Source organism: Pseudopipra pipra, chromosome 2 (assembly GCF_036250125.1).
Source record: "Pseudopipra pipra isolate bDixPip1 chromosome 2, bDixPip1.hap1, whole genome shotgun sequence".
Classification (NCBI taxonomy): domain Eukaryota; kingdom Metazoa; phylum Chordata; class Aves; order Passeriformes; family Pipridae; genus Pseudopipra; species Pseudopipra pipra.
The window spans coordinates 14,036,777-14,053,937 of record NC_087550.1 but is presented as its reverse complement, the minus strand read 5'-3'; the positions used below and the strand labels follow the sequence as shown (position 1 = coordinate 14,053,937).

General features: G+C 37.6%; 1 long non-coding RNA gene across 1 annotated transcript; it reads right to left on the bottom strand.

The window, feature by feature from the left end:
* Positions 1-5,971: 5,971 nt before the first annotated feature.
* Positions 5,972-9,558, bottom strand: LOC135406601 (uncharacterized). The gene is made up of 3 exons (XR_010426366.1): positions 7,041-9,558; positions 6,836-6,952; positions 5,972-6,221 (listed from the first exon to the last, which is right to left on the bottom strand). It is a non-coding gene; the product is annotated as an uncharacterized LOC135406601 (long non-coding RNA).
* Positions 9,559-17,161: the final 7,603 nt, after the last annotated feature.

Here is a 17,161-nt window from a genome sequence, read left to right as displayed (position 1 = left end):
CCAGCCTGATCTCTGTATCATTGAAGTAAAAAACTAAGTTTTTGTCACTTTTGTCACTGCACTGCTAAGATTTCAGGCAGTTCTTGAGATATTTAAACTCTGCTTGTCACCATATCTCAGCAAGTAAACGAACTAACAGATGATCAACTTAAATATGCTCTGCCTATTCACAAAAAGAAAATGCACAGCATTTGGGAGGAAGAAAACAAACAGAAGTGGCACTGCAGTTTATTGGTCTGCTTTTGTCTAAGGCAAGAAATAATTACTCTCATTTAATAGGGTTAATTTAATTAATTTAAATCACCTCAGCATTTTGAAGACCACTATCTGCAATGTCATAAAAAGAGAGGGAAATAGTTTTGTCTATTTGTGTATTCTATATATCAACCCAATTCAATTCTGTCATTATAGACAGAATCCTACCTACTTTTTCCTTCTGAAATTAGACTAGAACAAGGGACCTCCTCATTTTAGGACAGCAATGAAGATAACAAGCCAAGAACAGAGTAAGATTTGAAAGTAGCAATTTCATACTTATGTCTTTGGGGGCATAATTGATAAGGAAAATAAATTTAGGTAGTGCTCAGTAACCATGTTTTGCAGTCACAGTCTTTCACATATGTTGTCCTACATAATGAGGTTTCCTAAATAGTTACTGGGGAAAGAATCAGGCAAAGTTCTCAATTCTTAATTTAAAATAGATTAGTTTGTGACAAGATGAAGTTTGGAAACAAAACATTCGACCCAAATGCATAAACTTTCATTTCAATATTCACAAGACAAAAAAAAAAATAATTATCTCTGAATATACCACTCCTCTCTTTTTTCTCTATATATGAAATGTATTTTGCATAAATAGGATATTCATTGCACATTCCTTTTCTTTTTCCTCCAAGTAGAGAAAATGGAATCACTTTCACACAGAAGAGGCAAAACCCTCTTTTGCTGTCATCATGCATCAAATTATTTTGGTTATGTTATTTTTAGTTGTTTCGAACAAAACATCCAAACTTCACTTCTGTAAACTGTTAAAGAAGTTTGAAGTCCATGTAACTTGAGTTAGTAACCTAAGTATAAATAAATATATTCTTCCATATTTGTGTAAAATAGGTCTACAGGTCTTTTTGTTTCTACTATAATTACTTATTAGTTTAAACAGAATTTAAGATATCCTGATTTCCTATATTTTTATGGTAATAACTGCTTTGATAATACCAAGCACATTATTTATAAGCCTAGTGAATCTGAACGTGAAAGCATTCGGTTCTTCACAAGACACAGTCATTATCACTAATCAACATTGGCACTGGGAAAACTTCAAAATGCACAATAATACTTCTCTGACATTTTAAGCCTATCAAAGGAACACCGTAGCTTCATGATTTTTAGATAAAACTTCCTTCCTGTGATTTTTATTTAGGAATTTTCTATTGAAGGATTGTATCAAATTGCTTCAAAAAAAAAGGCAATTAATGCGGTATCAACTCTTTCTCTCCAGTGTGAAATAAAACATGCAGCTTTAGAAAAGAAAGAATAATGCTAGCATTAATATTTCTCTCACTCCTGAAGGTTTCTCATTAGTTCCTTTGTGCTCAATTTTATATCATAGATTCACAGAATCACAGAATAATTTAGGTTGGAAAAGACCCTTAAAGATCATTAGGTTTGACTGTTAAACCAGCACTGCCAAGTCCACCACTAAACCATGTCCCCAAGTGCAACATCTACATGCCATTTAAATACCTCCAGAGACGGTGACTCCAGCACTTCCACAGGCAGCCTGTTCCAATGCTTTTGGTGAAGAAATGTTTCCTATTATCTGATCTAAATCTCTTGTGGTGCAACTTGAACACATTTTCTCTCATCCTAATGCTAGTAACCTGGGAGAGGAGACCGCCCCCCATCTGGCTACAATCTCCTCCAGCTCCTGTCAATCAGCACCCCCAGGTCCTTTTCCCTTGGGCAGCTTTCCAGCCACTCTTCCCCCAGCCTGTAGCACTGCAGAGGGTTGTTGTGACCCCGGTGCAGGACCCAGCACTTGGCCTTGCTGAATCTCACACAATTGCCCTCAGCCCATGGATCCAGCCTGCCCAGATCCCTCTGCAGAGCCTTCCTGCCCTGCAGCAGATCGACACTCCAGCCAAACTTTGTGTCACCTGCAAAATTACTGAGGGTGCACTCGATCCATGTCAACAATGAACATATTAAACAGGGCTGTCCCCAGTACTGACCCTGGGAACACCACTTGTGACCAAACACCAAGTGGATTTAGCTCCATTCACCACCACTCTCTGGGCACAGCCTTCCAGTCAGATTTTTTACCCAGTGAAGAGTGCACTTGTCCAAGCCATGATCAGCCACTTTCCCCAGGAGAATGCTGTGGGAGACGGTGTCAAAGGCCTTACTGCCATCCAGGTAATTCAACATCTTATCATTTCCTTCATTAACTAAGCAGATTGCTATCTCATAGGAGGACATGAGGTTAGTCAAGCAGGACCTGCCTTTCATAAGGCCATGCTGATTGGGTCTCTTCCCCTGGTAGTCCTGCATGTGCCACATGATGGCACATAAGATGACCTGCACCATGACCTTCCCCAGCACCAAGGTCAGGCTGACAGCCTTGTAGTTCCTCATAACTACCTTCCAGCTCTTCTTGTAGATGGGTGACACATTTACCAATCCCCGGACTCCTAGGACCTCCCCAGTTGGCCAGTGAGTGCAGTGAGCACTATTCACTTACCAGTGAGCTGGTAAGTGCTCAGTGAGCACTATTCCCAGCTCCCTCAGCAGCCTTGGGTGGATCCCATCTGACCCTACAGAACTGTGTCTAAGTGGTGTAGCAGGTCACTGACCATTTTCCCTTGGATTATGGGGGCTTCATTCTGCTCCACATTCCTGTCTTCCAGCTCAGGGGGTTGCATACCTAGGGAACAACTGGTCTTACTATTAAAGACTGAGGCAAAGAAATCTTTAACCACCTGAACCTTTTTCCCATCCTTTATCACTATGTTTCCCCTGTGTCCAATAAGAGATGGAAGTTCTTCTTACCCCTCTGTTACACTCTGGTCCAGAAGCTTCAAACTCTTACCTGGTGTGCACCTTAGATTTCAAAAGATTTGACCCACGTGAACTCTTGCAAATTCTTTGATTCTCTGATACCTCGAGTTCATGTCTGGAGAAAAACTACACATTTTTCTCTGGGAGATTTCCTTTAATTTGGTGAGAAAACAGGTGTTTTGGCAAAAAGGGTTTTACAAAAATAACATGCAACTTCCCAAAAGCATTACAGCAGATTACTGAGACTAGCAAGACATAGCAATAAGGGAACCTCTGTTACACCCAGCAAACACAAACTCCATACATCTTAAGCGAGATACTTGCAACTTAGGTGAAATACAGAAAACAGCTGTTTAAGTTGCCCACAGGAGTAAAGGAAGAGAGATTAAGAGAAAAAAGAACAGAGGCAGAAAGAAAGGAGAGAGGTATATTTCCCACTCTGGAGGTCACACATCGACAGACTAGGAGGGCAGAGGCCAAGGGGAGATAGAGACCAAATATCTTTGTGTGTAAGAGTCTGGCCGCTCCCCCTAGGCGGGACCTTGGGCTCCCTGCCACTCACTGTCCCCCAGGCAAAGTGAGCAGTGCCACAGCCACCCAGAGGCTCTGGGGGAGTGCTGTGGGCAGGCCCCCAGGTAGCCTTATTGACTGACAGCCCAGCCCCATGGCTTTCCCTGCCATATGCTCTGCATGGGCACAGCCGGGGTGGCTCCAGGTCTAAGCCTGGCCCTTCTTCCCCCCACCCAGCACACACGGGCAACATGGTTTATTCAACCCACCAGTCAAACAATCTGGTGGGATATGAATCCCATCTCTGACACACTCCTTTTTTGCCTAATTTATTTATAAAAGCATTTGGTTTTGTCGTTTATGGCAGTAGCCAGATTAGGCTTTCCTTGGGCTTTGGCCCTTCTAATTTTTTCCGTGCATAATCTCACAATATCCTCCTGAGTTGCCTGCCCCTTCTTCCAAAGGTCATAATTTATTTTTTTTTTATCCTTGAGTTCCATCTGAAGCGCTCTGTGCAGCCAGGCCAGTCTTCCATTTCAGGCAAGAATAGAGCTTAATCCTAGAGCTTGGATTAAACTGGACTTCCCTTGTCCGACTGAAATAAGTTTACATTTTGGTGCATCGGGATGGCCTTTTTCTGAGTCTATGAGACTTCCTTCCTGAAGAATATTATAATACTCATCATAATACTTACAAGGTGGTGGTAGGAATACAAAGCATTTAAGAGACAGACACCATTACCTCTTATTTCAAATTATTGTATTTTGATTCTGAAGGGAAAATTAGGATGTGTTATTAAAAACATGGATTTCTTTTACCTATAACTCTGTCTCCTAGTGTGCTTCCTGTGTCAGATAAAGCATTGCTAGTCAAAAATTAAATGAATATATGTTGCACCTGAAGTTCATACATCTGAGTTATTAAGTTAGGAGGAAATAAAAGCAGTTAACAAAAAAAATATTTGAAATAATAGGTTGATTCAGAATTCCTGCCTCCATTTGTGAAAGGGATAAATAGGTACTGGTTTTACTTGTAAAGTTGTGTATCCAGGTCTGGGAAGTCATTTTTACTTAAGTCAGTCATACCAACCTCCATTTGTGTTCAAAGGGACTCAGTAGATTCCTCAGTAGATTCCTTCAAGGGATAAAGTTCTTGGAAGTTACTGAACAGGTTAACAGAATATTAAGATATAAGCACATTCACAAAAAAAAAAATCTTCCTTATTCCTTTATCAGGTACAATTTGGCATTTTTAAGTACTTGCTTGCACAATACCAAAGAGGGCAATTTTCAGTTACTATCTCAGGCTATAAGTGTATAGAGATAAGCTATTTTTTTTGCCTTTCAATTTGTGAAGTCTAGTGTGCTTGCTCAGAGATTTGAAAGAGCTGCAACAGGTAGAGAATTTCTACCTGTTTTACATAGTAAACTAAAATAATGGAGAGTCTTCTGTAGCTGATTAGTTCAGGAAAGAAAAGCAGGAAGTTTTCAAAAAACAGAAAAATTTGACTTATATTTTTTAAAGGAAGATAGAAGAAAATAACAATATTGCAATGGCAGCATTGTTCCAAGAGGGAAAACAAAAAACAACTCTTGGATAGAAGTGGGGGCTCTATTTTTTTGGATTCACACAAATAAAAATGCATGTTCTTCTCTAACTAGTAAAATGAAAAAAGTATAAAAATATTTTTATTGAAACTCATCTCTTTGCTTCAAGTTGTATGCAGGTGAGTGCTTTTTTGTGATTTGTTTTTCTTTTTTTTTAAATAAATGTTTGCTTTCATCGAGCATTAAGGGCTTCTGTGGTTTAGAATTCCACCCATGTTACTATCACTTGTATCTAGTCAAGGCATATAGAATAAGCAATGCCTCATTATAACTCCATTTCTGAATGATGTATTAATGGCTGCCATAAATGTGACAGAAATACATTAAGGACAGTTTTGTTTAAATTTGAAAAGCTGGAATCAGAAACGCGCTTTAGAAACTGCTCACACCTTAAAAATCAGAAGTATTTTCTGAAGCCTGACCCATGTGTTCCTAAGGCACTGGTTTCAATGAAAGCTAAACTACTTTTCCCTTTAGGAATCAGTTTTAGAAACTTTAGGAAAACTACTGAGATTTAAATTTGAAAATTACATTCAGATTTTCTGAAGACAGGTCATTACTTAATTGTGCATCTCTAGATTTCATGTTATTCCCGCATATAATGATAAGCACAGACACAGTTCTAGAGTTTATAATTGATTCAAGTATTTAACCTTAAAGACCTCGGCCAAATTTGAATATATTTCCCAATTATATACACAATATTAAATTTAGGATTTCATTACGTTATGCATAATACTATTTTACTGTATCATATGAAATTTCCCACACTGAAACCAGAACATCTACATTAAATTTTGCTGAATTTAAAATGAGGCAAGTACATTGTATTGCTCATTATAACATTATTACATTAAAAAAAAAAATAAATCAAGATTATGACCTGTTAATCTGTTAAAAGCCAAACATGTCTCTTCATACCCTTAGTTTTAACCTTCTTGGACATCTTGTCCTATAGGCTGTCTTCCTCATTGCCTAGAGTTTCTTTGCCTCTCCATTTATGAAGTTGATTTGCTATCAGAATATTCACTTGATTCTCTTTCAGACCTTGTAACAAACAGGGAAATACCACCTCATTGCTGGTCAAACAACAAAACACTAGGAAAGAGCCACCCAACAGCTGCAATCCTAGAGATGGACTGCCCTCATATACACTGTGTATGCTCTTAACCCCACAGTCTCTCCTACAGTGACATTAGCACACATACACGAGGAGTAAGTTGGATGCTAAGTATTTTTATCATTAAGAAATTCAAAGTCTGTTACATCCATTCAGTTGCAAGAATGTAATTTTTGCTAGGTTTTATGTCTAGTTATTTGTAAATATCAAATATCAGCATCCCTAAATTAAGTGTTTAAGAATAATCACTACCAGTCATATACTCCAGTTTAATGAGACCTCATAAAGCAATAACTACCTACATTCAAAACCAAAGACAGACAAGGATGTGGATATATATTCAATCTATTTCTGCACTTATTAGCAAGTAGAAATAAGCTCATGCATATATGACAAAGACAGCACTTTCCAGAGGTGTCCAAGTCTTTAAACAGAAAAGGGTATCCTTTCTTTAATGGTAAACTATGTTAAAGCATTTAAATGACATGCACAATGCATAAGGAAATTCAGGTACCGAAAACACGTTGAGAACATTTCTTACCTTCGGTGTTTCCTTTTGCTTTCTTGGGTATCTAAAACACAACCCCCATCCTGATGTTGTAGTTTACCAGCACTTCTAATCCACTCCATATGGGAAGCTGCAACCAGGAGTCTATGTCTGTCCAAAATTCAGATGGATAAACAGACCTTTAGAGAATGGTTTATTTTAGAAGGCAGCCAAAGAACACATTAGTGTCACCTCTGACCTTTATATGAAGTAGCGTGAAGAAGGGAAAAGCTACTTCGCATGCTTTCCTTTCACCACCATCTCTCATGTTGACCTTTCAGCAGTCCTGTCAGAGTAGGAAGATCCAGGGAAGGCTAAGCTGAAGACACAATCCATACTGTTTCTTTCAATAAGCAGCAAGAAGAAACTATTAACAAAATTAGATTGCAAGCACAATAAAGGAGAGCATACTATCATAGACTGGTAATAGATTTTGTTTCCAGTTTGGCAGGATTATGTTCTATCTTTTGCCAAAGGCTGCTGAGGCAGGTGGAATTACAGATGCAGAAAACAAAGTCCTGCTCATCATGAGGTCTTCTTTCTTGATTTATCTGTTCTACAGGACCTCAGCTTCAATAGGAGAAGCTAAATTATCATTTGTCAATTTCAATCAAGGTTATAATTTAGGGCTTAGATTTGGGAGATATAAATAGAAGTTCTAAATCCTACACTCTTATTACAATGCACCTGTTATAAATTAAACAGACAAAAGTCCTAAGCTTTAGCTCAGTGACTTATCCTTGGAGAGACTCAAAACCCAGCTATGTCCTCAGCAGCCTTCTCTAGGTGACCATGCTTAAAGATGCTCCAGATTTCCCCTCCAAAATCAACCATTCTGTGAATTTACTTACCGCCTTCTTGTCAGAGCAAGCAAAAAGTTTCAGCAACCACAATAAAACCAGTGGACAATCAACCAGCCTGTCCTTTCTGCTTGCAAAGCAAATTCCAAGATAAGCTGAACCAATGACCATTGTCCTTCCCTGGCTCTGAACCTGTCTCTTGGACAGCATCACATCCAAGTTTGCTTCCCAGTACTGTGGCATCACTCACCCTGTGTGTGAAGGTCACAGCATAGAACACACATGCAGTATTTGCTGGGCTTCTAATTTATTTAAATATATATATGAAGATAATCCTTTACATGTGATTGCTGAGTGTGCAGAAGGAATACAGGATGAAGAAAAATTCAGAAAGCAGTGTTCCCAAAAAAGGGTAAGAACAGATACTGTTAAGCATAAACACTGATAACATGCATTACCTATAACCAAGTGGGAATGCAGGAACAATTCTCCCTTCTTCTTTTCTTCCCATGCCTGAAAAGGATGTAACTGCTTTTTATATTTTATCATTTTTTCTGTGCTTCCATCAAAAATGTGGTGTTTCACATATTTGTTATTTTCTTTGCTGTTCCCTAGAAACACTTTGGCACACCTTGAACTTACATTCTTTTAATGACCAGTAATTTACCATTTGTGGTTTAGGTTTGCACTCTTGGTGCTGCTGATATTGTCCTGAACTTGTGCTCTCAAGGCTTTTGCTATGATCCTGTGGCTGTGCTCTCATCAGACCTTGCTATAGCATGAATGAGAGGTGAACTCCTGATTTTCAGCCAATTTCTCCTCCTTACTTTATGACTTGGTTTAGTTGACAAGGCGGTGTTTGGTCAAAGGTTGGACTCAATGATCTTGCAGCTCTCTTCCAACCCTAATGATTCTATGATTCTATGACTGTGAGGCACATTTCCCAAAGCATCTGAGGAATGGCAGCTCACAGCTTCTTACAGTAAGAACACAGAGTAAGGGGGAAAACTTCACTTTCCTACAAAAATCAACCCTTCTAATTTATGCTGTTGTACTTACAGTTGAAATAGCAGTGTCAAGTACTAACTCACCCATAACTAGGAACTGTCCATTGCCTAACTGGTATTGGTAATAAGTATTAACTCAATTCACTAGAGAGATCACAGTGATTGTGACAGACTCCAGAGCCAAAGTAATGGAAACCACAGTCTGGTTTTACAATATAAAAACTCTGAATGCTTCACAGGTCAGATATTACTTCTAATCCATCCTCCAAATGTTGTAAAAATGTTTATATTGATGGCCAAAACATGTTCCTCCCTAATACACATTTAATTGAGTTATGTAAGTCATACACCAATAACAGATGCTTTTATCCCATTTTGCAGAATCACAGAATGCCTTGGGTTAGAAGGGACCTTAAAAGTTATCTACTTTCAACCCCTCTGCTGTGGGCACGGACATCTTCCACTAGACCAGGTAGCTCAGAGCTCCATCCAACCTGGCCTTAAACACTTCCAGGGATGGGGAAGCCACAGTTTCTCTGGGCCATGTGTTCCAGTGCCTCACCAGCCTCACAGTAAAGACTTTCTTCCTAATACCTAATCTAAACCCACTCAGTTTGAAGCCATTCCCGCTTGTCCTGTCACTCCAGGCTCTTGTAAATAGTCTCTCTCCTTTTTTTCCTGTAGGCTCCCTCCAGGTACCAGAAGGCCTCAAATAGGTCACCCCAGAGCCTCCTCTTTTCCAGATTGAACAAACCCAATTCTCTTAGACTGTCTTTTTTTTTTTTTTTCCCCTTTCATCTAAGAGCTACTCTCACAAGTTCAAGCCCCACACCACTAGCCAGCCTAGTTAGTAAATCCTAGTAGCACAGGTCCATGAAAATAATCGCTGATGCTTAGCTCTGCGTGCACAGAGTGTGAACACACCAAACCAGAAGAGCTCACCTTGTACAGACCCCTGCAGCACAAAGTGCCTCAAGATAAGAAACTGGCTGTGCCAATTACCTGCTGTGACCTCTGCACACCCAAGTTCTGACTAAGCCCCAGTTTAAAAGTGTGCTGCTGTGGAAAGACTGGCCAGTAACATATTTGTAATGTCAGGTAGCAAGTCTCATGCATTAAGAGACTTACAATCTCCTTACTGCAAAATGTAGTAGTGTGATTCAGACTAAGATATCTTTAGCACATCATTAAAAGAACTGCCTAGCAGTTCCTTTCTTCTCACAACAGCTACAACATAACATATAGTAGTCTAGTTTCCCAATATGATTTTTTAGCTTGTATTCTTTGCCTGTATATCTTTATGTAAAAAACCCTCACGTTTTCTTTGATTGCTCTGCTTTCGCTAAATTAGGATGCCTTGCAGGGAGTCTTGGGAAAAATAATGCTCCTTGATTAAATACTTTTAAGATGCATAAATAACTATTGTCACAATGAACACATTATAGATCAGAAATTACCATCATGTAATATCTCAGCCTATGCATTGTACTCCATACAGTATGGAACAGATCATGTCCTAAAAGTGAAATTATGTTATTAATGGGAGAAGATTAGAGACAGTGAAAAGACTGGGGCTTAACCCTGAAAATAACTTTTTCATCATTTCTCAGGAAGGAGATTCTACTCATTCTGAAATTAAAAATATATTGACTTCAGCATTAAGAGGATCAAGCACTAATAAACAAATCAATATATCCACCTACCCTTTCAGTTCTCCCTTATTCTCAGCTTTAGAAAAAATCTGATCCAATTTGAACACAGAAGCACAAATCACTGCAATGTATCATATACCATTTGTTGCTCAGAAAGAGCACCACACACTCAATTTTCCATTTTTGAGATACAAGAACACACAAGTGTTGTTCTAAACAAACACATTCCTGTGCCAGATACTGTATAACACTATGAAACAAACCTGAACTCAGCTACCCAAACAGGTTTTACAGGTGAGATAGTCTGGATAGAATCAGGAATGAAAAGTAATTGAGACATAAGTGAATATAGGTTAAAGTAACAGAATAAATTAGTCAGAATAAAGCAGTGTGAAACTACTGATAGCAAAGAGAATATGAGCACCAGGGGTATCAAGGCTGAAATCTTGTGCAACTTGAATTGGCTTATGCTTGTTCAAAAATTCTGAATATCATCCTCAGTGTATTTATCAATAAACTGAACAGATTCAGATCTTGTTACCTGTGCTTAAGATACATAGATTAAATTCTTGTGATATCTGTTTTAAGAATTATTTAATCCATTAAATACAACACCAAAAAGTTAGTTAAGTCTTAATATGGACTAAATAAACTTTTGATTGCCTCTTCAAACAAACTCTAGCAGGATACTTTACAGTCGATGTATCTTCCTTGTTAGCACATAGCATTGATATTTACTACAGCATTATGCATGAAAATACTTAAGTATATTTAAAATAGAAATAGGTCGTTATGCTTTATTGGAAAAACACCTGTTTCTTCTCTTCTTCATGACCCACTTACTTTATAAAATTATTATCAAATACTCTGATTTTCTAGTAAGATTCCAGATGCTCATAACTCACGTAGCTTGTGTACAATTTAAAAACTTTAATAACCTGTTCCATCATGAATGTGAAATCTAAACATTTTATGTGTCCATACATCAGTGTAATCATTAGATAATAGTGCTTTAGCACTGTATTTTTGATTGACAGAAAGCAATATAAGAAATGAGATAATAATAAAGGATAATTTGTTCCTGTTTACAATGTAGCAGAACCTTGCTTTGATTATTGTAAGAATAGCTTGCCTCTCCCTAATAAGACGCAATGCAGTAATATCATTCCCACAAGGAATACAAAAGAAATCCATGTTCTCCATATTGTCCTGGTTCACATGTGAACAAAAGACCAGAATGCTAGCTGCATTTATAGCACAACATGCAGAAAAGAGTAACAAGAAGTACACAACATTTTAAAAGTCACACACAGAAGCACCAAGGTGAGTTGAGGTACTCCAGGCTTTAGGCGAAATCCAGCAGAATTACTCCTATAACATACAGACACATGTATACACATACACACATATGCAGGTATGGATGTATGCATATGCACACTATGGGCATTCTGATCATCAAATCTGATCTTCCATCATCACAGACAGTCACTTATTGTGACTAGTCTGGAGTCTACGAGGAACCTGTGCAATCTGTATTTTTTTTGTCCTCCCTAAAGTCTCTTTCTTAGGATTCTTTAGTACTTTTACTTAAGAAATGATAGCAATGAGGTTTCTGTCAGTTACTCATGCTTTCTGATTCATAACTTTTTAACTCTGAAGAAGGTGAGGTTAGTACAGAAGTTCTGACAGCTGTTAGGGGGTAGGGAGGTTTAGGGCTTGTGATATTGAGCAGATACTCCATACTACCTGTGAGAGATAAAGTATTCTGAGGGAGGAAAAAAATGAACATCTATATCTTTTTGTTAATATCTATCTACTTTGAACATCTGGAAATTTTACACTGTAAGGACTTCATGTCAGAGTAGTTAAAGGCTTTCTTTGAGCCCCTGTGTTTACCACAGATTCACGTGACAACTAAGGAAGATGGAAGTACTACAGACAAAAATAATCATTAGTTTATTACTAATAATTCATCATCTCTAATTCTTTCTACTGTCTGCTGATAACTACACAGAGAAAATTTTCACCCTCACTGAAAGTGCCAAAATCTGTATCAGAAATACAGATGGTGTGGTGTAAGAAGGGTTATGACTATTAATGATAAAATTCTTCAGTCCCTTATCTTAAGTGGTTTTGGACAAAACCCATGGGCTACCACTTGTCCTGCTGATAGCTTTCAAAGTAAGTATTTTCATTCAACAGAGGGGTACCCATATGAAATATCCAAACCCATGCATTTCCTATTCAGTGAATGAACTGAGGCTGATATAATTAGGAGATGAACACCAAATTTTCTTAAGTTGTTCACCCCTCCTAGCCAAGATGTGGAATTTTCCTCACCCCACAAGCATAAATCAGCTGCTGCCTCTCTTCAACAGAATATTCTTACATGGGGATGCTGGAAACAATTTAAGCTGTAACAGAATAGAGAAAATTAAGGAGTGGGGGAGGGAGAGAGCAGGGTGCATTTTGGATGATTGAAAATATAGTTCATTGTTCGACTCTGCACACAAAATAAACCAAATTTCATTCACTCATAAATATCCCCATCGTGAAATACAATTACCATCCCATCTTGCCTCTTTAACCTCTCATTGTGAGCCAGTTCTTTGAAACTGTCTTGGTATAATGGCAGGTTTTCTTTTTGGTGTGATTGCAAACGTACTGAATGGAGTTTCTGTCAAGTGATAGAAAGAATGACTCAACTTTGGTCTTGAACTACACGGGAATTGGTTTCAGAAGAAAAACTGAAATGGTGGGGGAAGGGATCATTATATAGAGAATCAGAGAAACCAGGTTAAAAGGTATAGCCTAGATGCTCCTAGGTATTTGGAAAAGCCTGCATAGAGTGTCTCCCTTACCTCCTAAGCAGGCAGTTAGAAAAATAATGAAATTGCTAGGGCTAATTTTCTATTTAATAAAGAACATAACAATTTTTCAGGTTTTTCTCCACTCCCCATATCACACTAGAAATTCTTTCCACATATCATAAGAAATTAAGGGAATTTTTTCCTATCCAATGAATGTGTACAACATGAGGTTCAAAAATATCTAGGCTCGCCTATGCACTTGTTTGTTAAAATTTCTTAGGTATTCAAAACCCCTTGTCTTCTCTGTTCTAGTCTTTATTCTAACTACTGATTTTTCTTTTGTTTTAAACTCTTTTAAACTAGTTTAAAAAGCACACAGCTTACCTTTTTCAAATTTACAACCACTACATTTGACATGATACACACAGTGCTAAAATAGTTTTACTTTTCATAACTTTATCTTTCTTAGTCTCTCCATTTGTCTACAAGGTGCTTGCAACAAAGCAGAATGAAAGTCTTCTGAAATGTTAAGCTTGCAACTGAATACCTCTTATTTTATTTTCATCCAGGCATAAAATTTAAAACAAGTAGAACATGTAAATGAAGAAGAAACTGTCAATTGTGACTCTGTGTTCAATACTCAGGCTTCAGATTTGCACTTGGAATAACCCACAGTATAGTATCATTCAGTGTACCATAGCCTGAAAGTCAGCATGATACAACAGGAATGTGATTCTGTATATTTGCCAAATTTCATCATCCTGAAATAGTTCATCAAACATGTTCACTTTCATATATATATTATACACAAACTCTTTAAAATTTATACTCTTTGAAAAAAGATTGTCTTATTTTGGAAAATACCCCAAGCCTGGTGACGTTTTTTTTTACAGGAATATTGCTGCTATTGTAGGGAGAGGGAAGCATCACAAACTTTCTGAAATGGCGCAGAACACAGAAGTACTCCATTACCCTCCTACAAGGTATTCCATGATCAGCTCAGGCCAGCGAGAGGCACTTTCACTACTTCTGGTTTCTGGAGTACCAGCTTCCAAATTGGCTCATAAATCATCTCCTGGGGACACTTAGGATTGTTCAGACAAGGAGCTGAAGAGGGAGGCAGTCATTAAAATGGAATCAATTTCCCCCAGAACTGGTATATAGAGAACCAAGCACCGTTCAGAGTTTTCTGTTATTGTGAAATCACTCAACCTACGTTACAGTAAAAGCTCAAGGTTTTGTTTACAGTATCCAGAAAGAGAAAACTGATACATGTTTATCTAAACCATGGCTGAAAAAGCAAAAAGACTGTGAATAACAGATTTACTCTACATTTAACACCAAGTGGTTAAGCCTGCACGTACTTGACTTGTAGAAGATTTCCTGACACAGTCACAAACTATTCTGTGAAAAAAAAATCCACATTTATACATCATCAACAGTGTTTAGTCTGTGAATACACCAGCTTTTACAGTTAATTTCCTTTTAGTATTCTGCACAGGGTTTAAAGTGACTTAATCTTTCCCTTACTCCAAATAAAATAAAATGTAAAAAGTCAAACTTACTGAGGAAATATTTTTCTCTTTCTCTAACATACAAATTAAACAAATTCCTTGGTGGTGCAAATGTTTATCAGATCAAGTGTCATCCCCTGTACCCAACTGTACTCCAACAGCTGCTCCAACACAGTCCCAGTCTCTCATCATTCCCTATATTCCCTGTCTCCAGTGGGGGCTATATTTCGTGTTTGTATTTTAACAAACATACTGGTAAAAACTTGTCAGAGGTTAAAGGTATCTAGTTCAAGCTCCTGAGATGAAATATTAACCACTTCAAAATAACAGAGGCTTGGGGGTAACCACACACATTCACTATCAAGAGATATTGCAACAGATATTTTGAAGTCAGTCACTTGAAAATACCAAAGATTTCAAAAGAAAAGTCGTTCAGCTAACTAAGACTGGAACATTTATTTTAGAAAGGTTGATAATGTTCAGGTTTTGCCCTTCATGACTCAAGAAATTCCATAAAAGAAAACATTTTCCAATTTTCCCTGGATTCTGGAAGAAATTTTCACTCTATTTTGATTTGCACTGATGTAACATTCCTCCTGGAAATGTGAAACCTCATTTTCTTTTCAGATATGAGAAGTATAAACAAATACCATCTGTAGTCATTGAAAAGGAGATACATTCATATACATATGAATTCATACACATTCCCATTATGCAGAAGGGGATAAACATAGTTAAAAAGTGGAGAAAAATTTGAGTTTCCCTAATTATATTTAGCTCCTGTTCATCTGTGCTGGACAGATTAGTTCACATCCAGGATCATAGCATCATCACAGAATGGTTTGGACTGGAAAGGACAATAAAGTCCATCACGTTCCAACCCTCTGCCATGCACAGGGACACCTTTTACTAGACCAGTCCAGCCTTGAACACTTCCAGGGATGGGGCACCCACAGCTTCTCTGGGAAACCTGTGCCAGTGCCTCACTACCTTCACAGGGAAGAATGTCTTCTTAATATCTAATCTAAACCTACTCTCTTTCAGTTTGAAGCCATTCCCCCTTGTCCTGTCACAACAGGCCCTCATAAAAGTCTCTCTCCATCTTTCCTGTAGGCTCCCTTCAAGTGCTGGAAGGCCACATTTAGGTCACCTCAGAGCCTTCTCTTCTCCAGGCTGAACAACCCCCATTCTCTCAGCCTTTCCCCATAGCAGAGGTGCTCCATCCCTTTGATCGTCTTCATGGCCTCCTCTGGACTCACTCCAACAGGTCCATGTCATTCCTGTGCTGGGGACCCCAGAGCTGGAGGCAGCACTGCAGGTGGGGTCTCACCAGAGCAGAGGGGCAGAATCCCCTCCCTTGACCTTGGAAGAACCAAGGAAGCAAAAGTCGTGGTGAGAAGACAATACTATTTATTCTCTGTGGACAAGACATTAATGTTTCCAAAGATATCTTATAGATGATGGTACAATGTCCAAAGCAATTTTTTCATTGCTTTGTGTTATGCTGATGCCATAAGAACAGTGAATTAGGGGGGTTATTTCTGCTCACAAAAAAGGCTTAATTACTGTTATTGCAGATTTTCAGTGCGGATGTACTCTTGCATTGCAACACCAACACATTACCTCAACAAAAAGAAAAAAGTAACTGTAGGTATGAGAAATTACATCTAAGTGAAAGTGCTGTATACAATCTTTTCTTCCAGAATTAAGAATTCCTTCATCTATACCAAAGGAACATTGCAATAGTGGTACAAAACCCAACAAATAACCCATTTTGTTCCACAAATGTAAAACCTTTTCTACTTAGCAAATCTTGCAAGATAGTTTGTGTGCCACTTCTTGGCTTTTGTCATCTAGTGACCACCACTGCCAACAGGTCTGGATTTTTATATCTTTTAACATGATATGGGCACTTTGAGGACATGTTTACTGCATTTCAAAGCACTGTGTGAATTATTTCGGTTCACATTTATGTATTTATTGTCTGACATGAAAATTATGTTGCTATGAAACAAATCAATCCTAAATTAGCTTTTCAATAAATTTAGGTGTATGTGAAGCTACTGGGAGAGCAAAACTGTGCTTGTTACCCATATGAAGTATTGGAATGTTAATAAATAGTTTTTCACATAACAGTAAAAGATTACACACTAGATTATATGTATAAATGTATTAAATTATATAAACTATATATTTAATTATATAAATATAAATATGTAATATGTATTGGTATATAATTATAATATATAATATATATTTAATTATATGTAATTATATATTTTATAAATATATAAAATTCTGTGGTTTTTTAATAATAGATCTCACAATTAAAAGTTACAGATGAGTTTTCATCATTTCTTCTGAAAATGTGTATGAATTATATCTTACCAAAAGGTTTTAGAGAGTTTTACTCTAGAAAATAGCATTTCATAGTGAATTTTAAATCATTATGGTCATTTACTGATATAGTGGAAAACAAGTATCAGACAAAAGCCATCATTTTAAATAGTTACAATACTGCATGATACCACAGACTA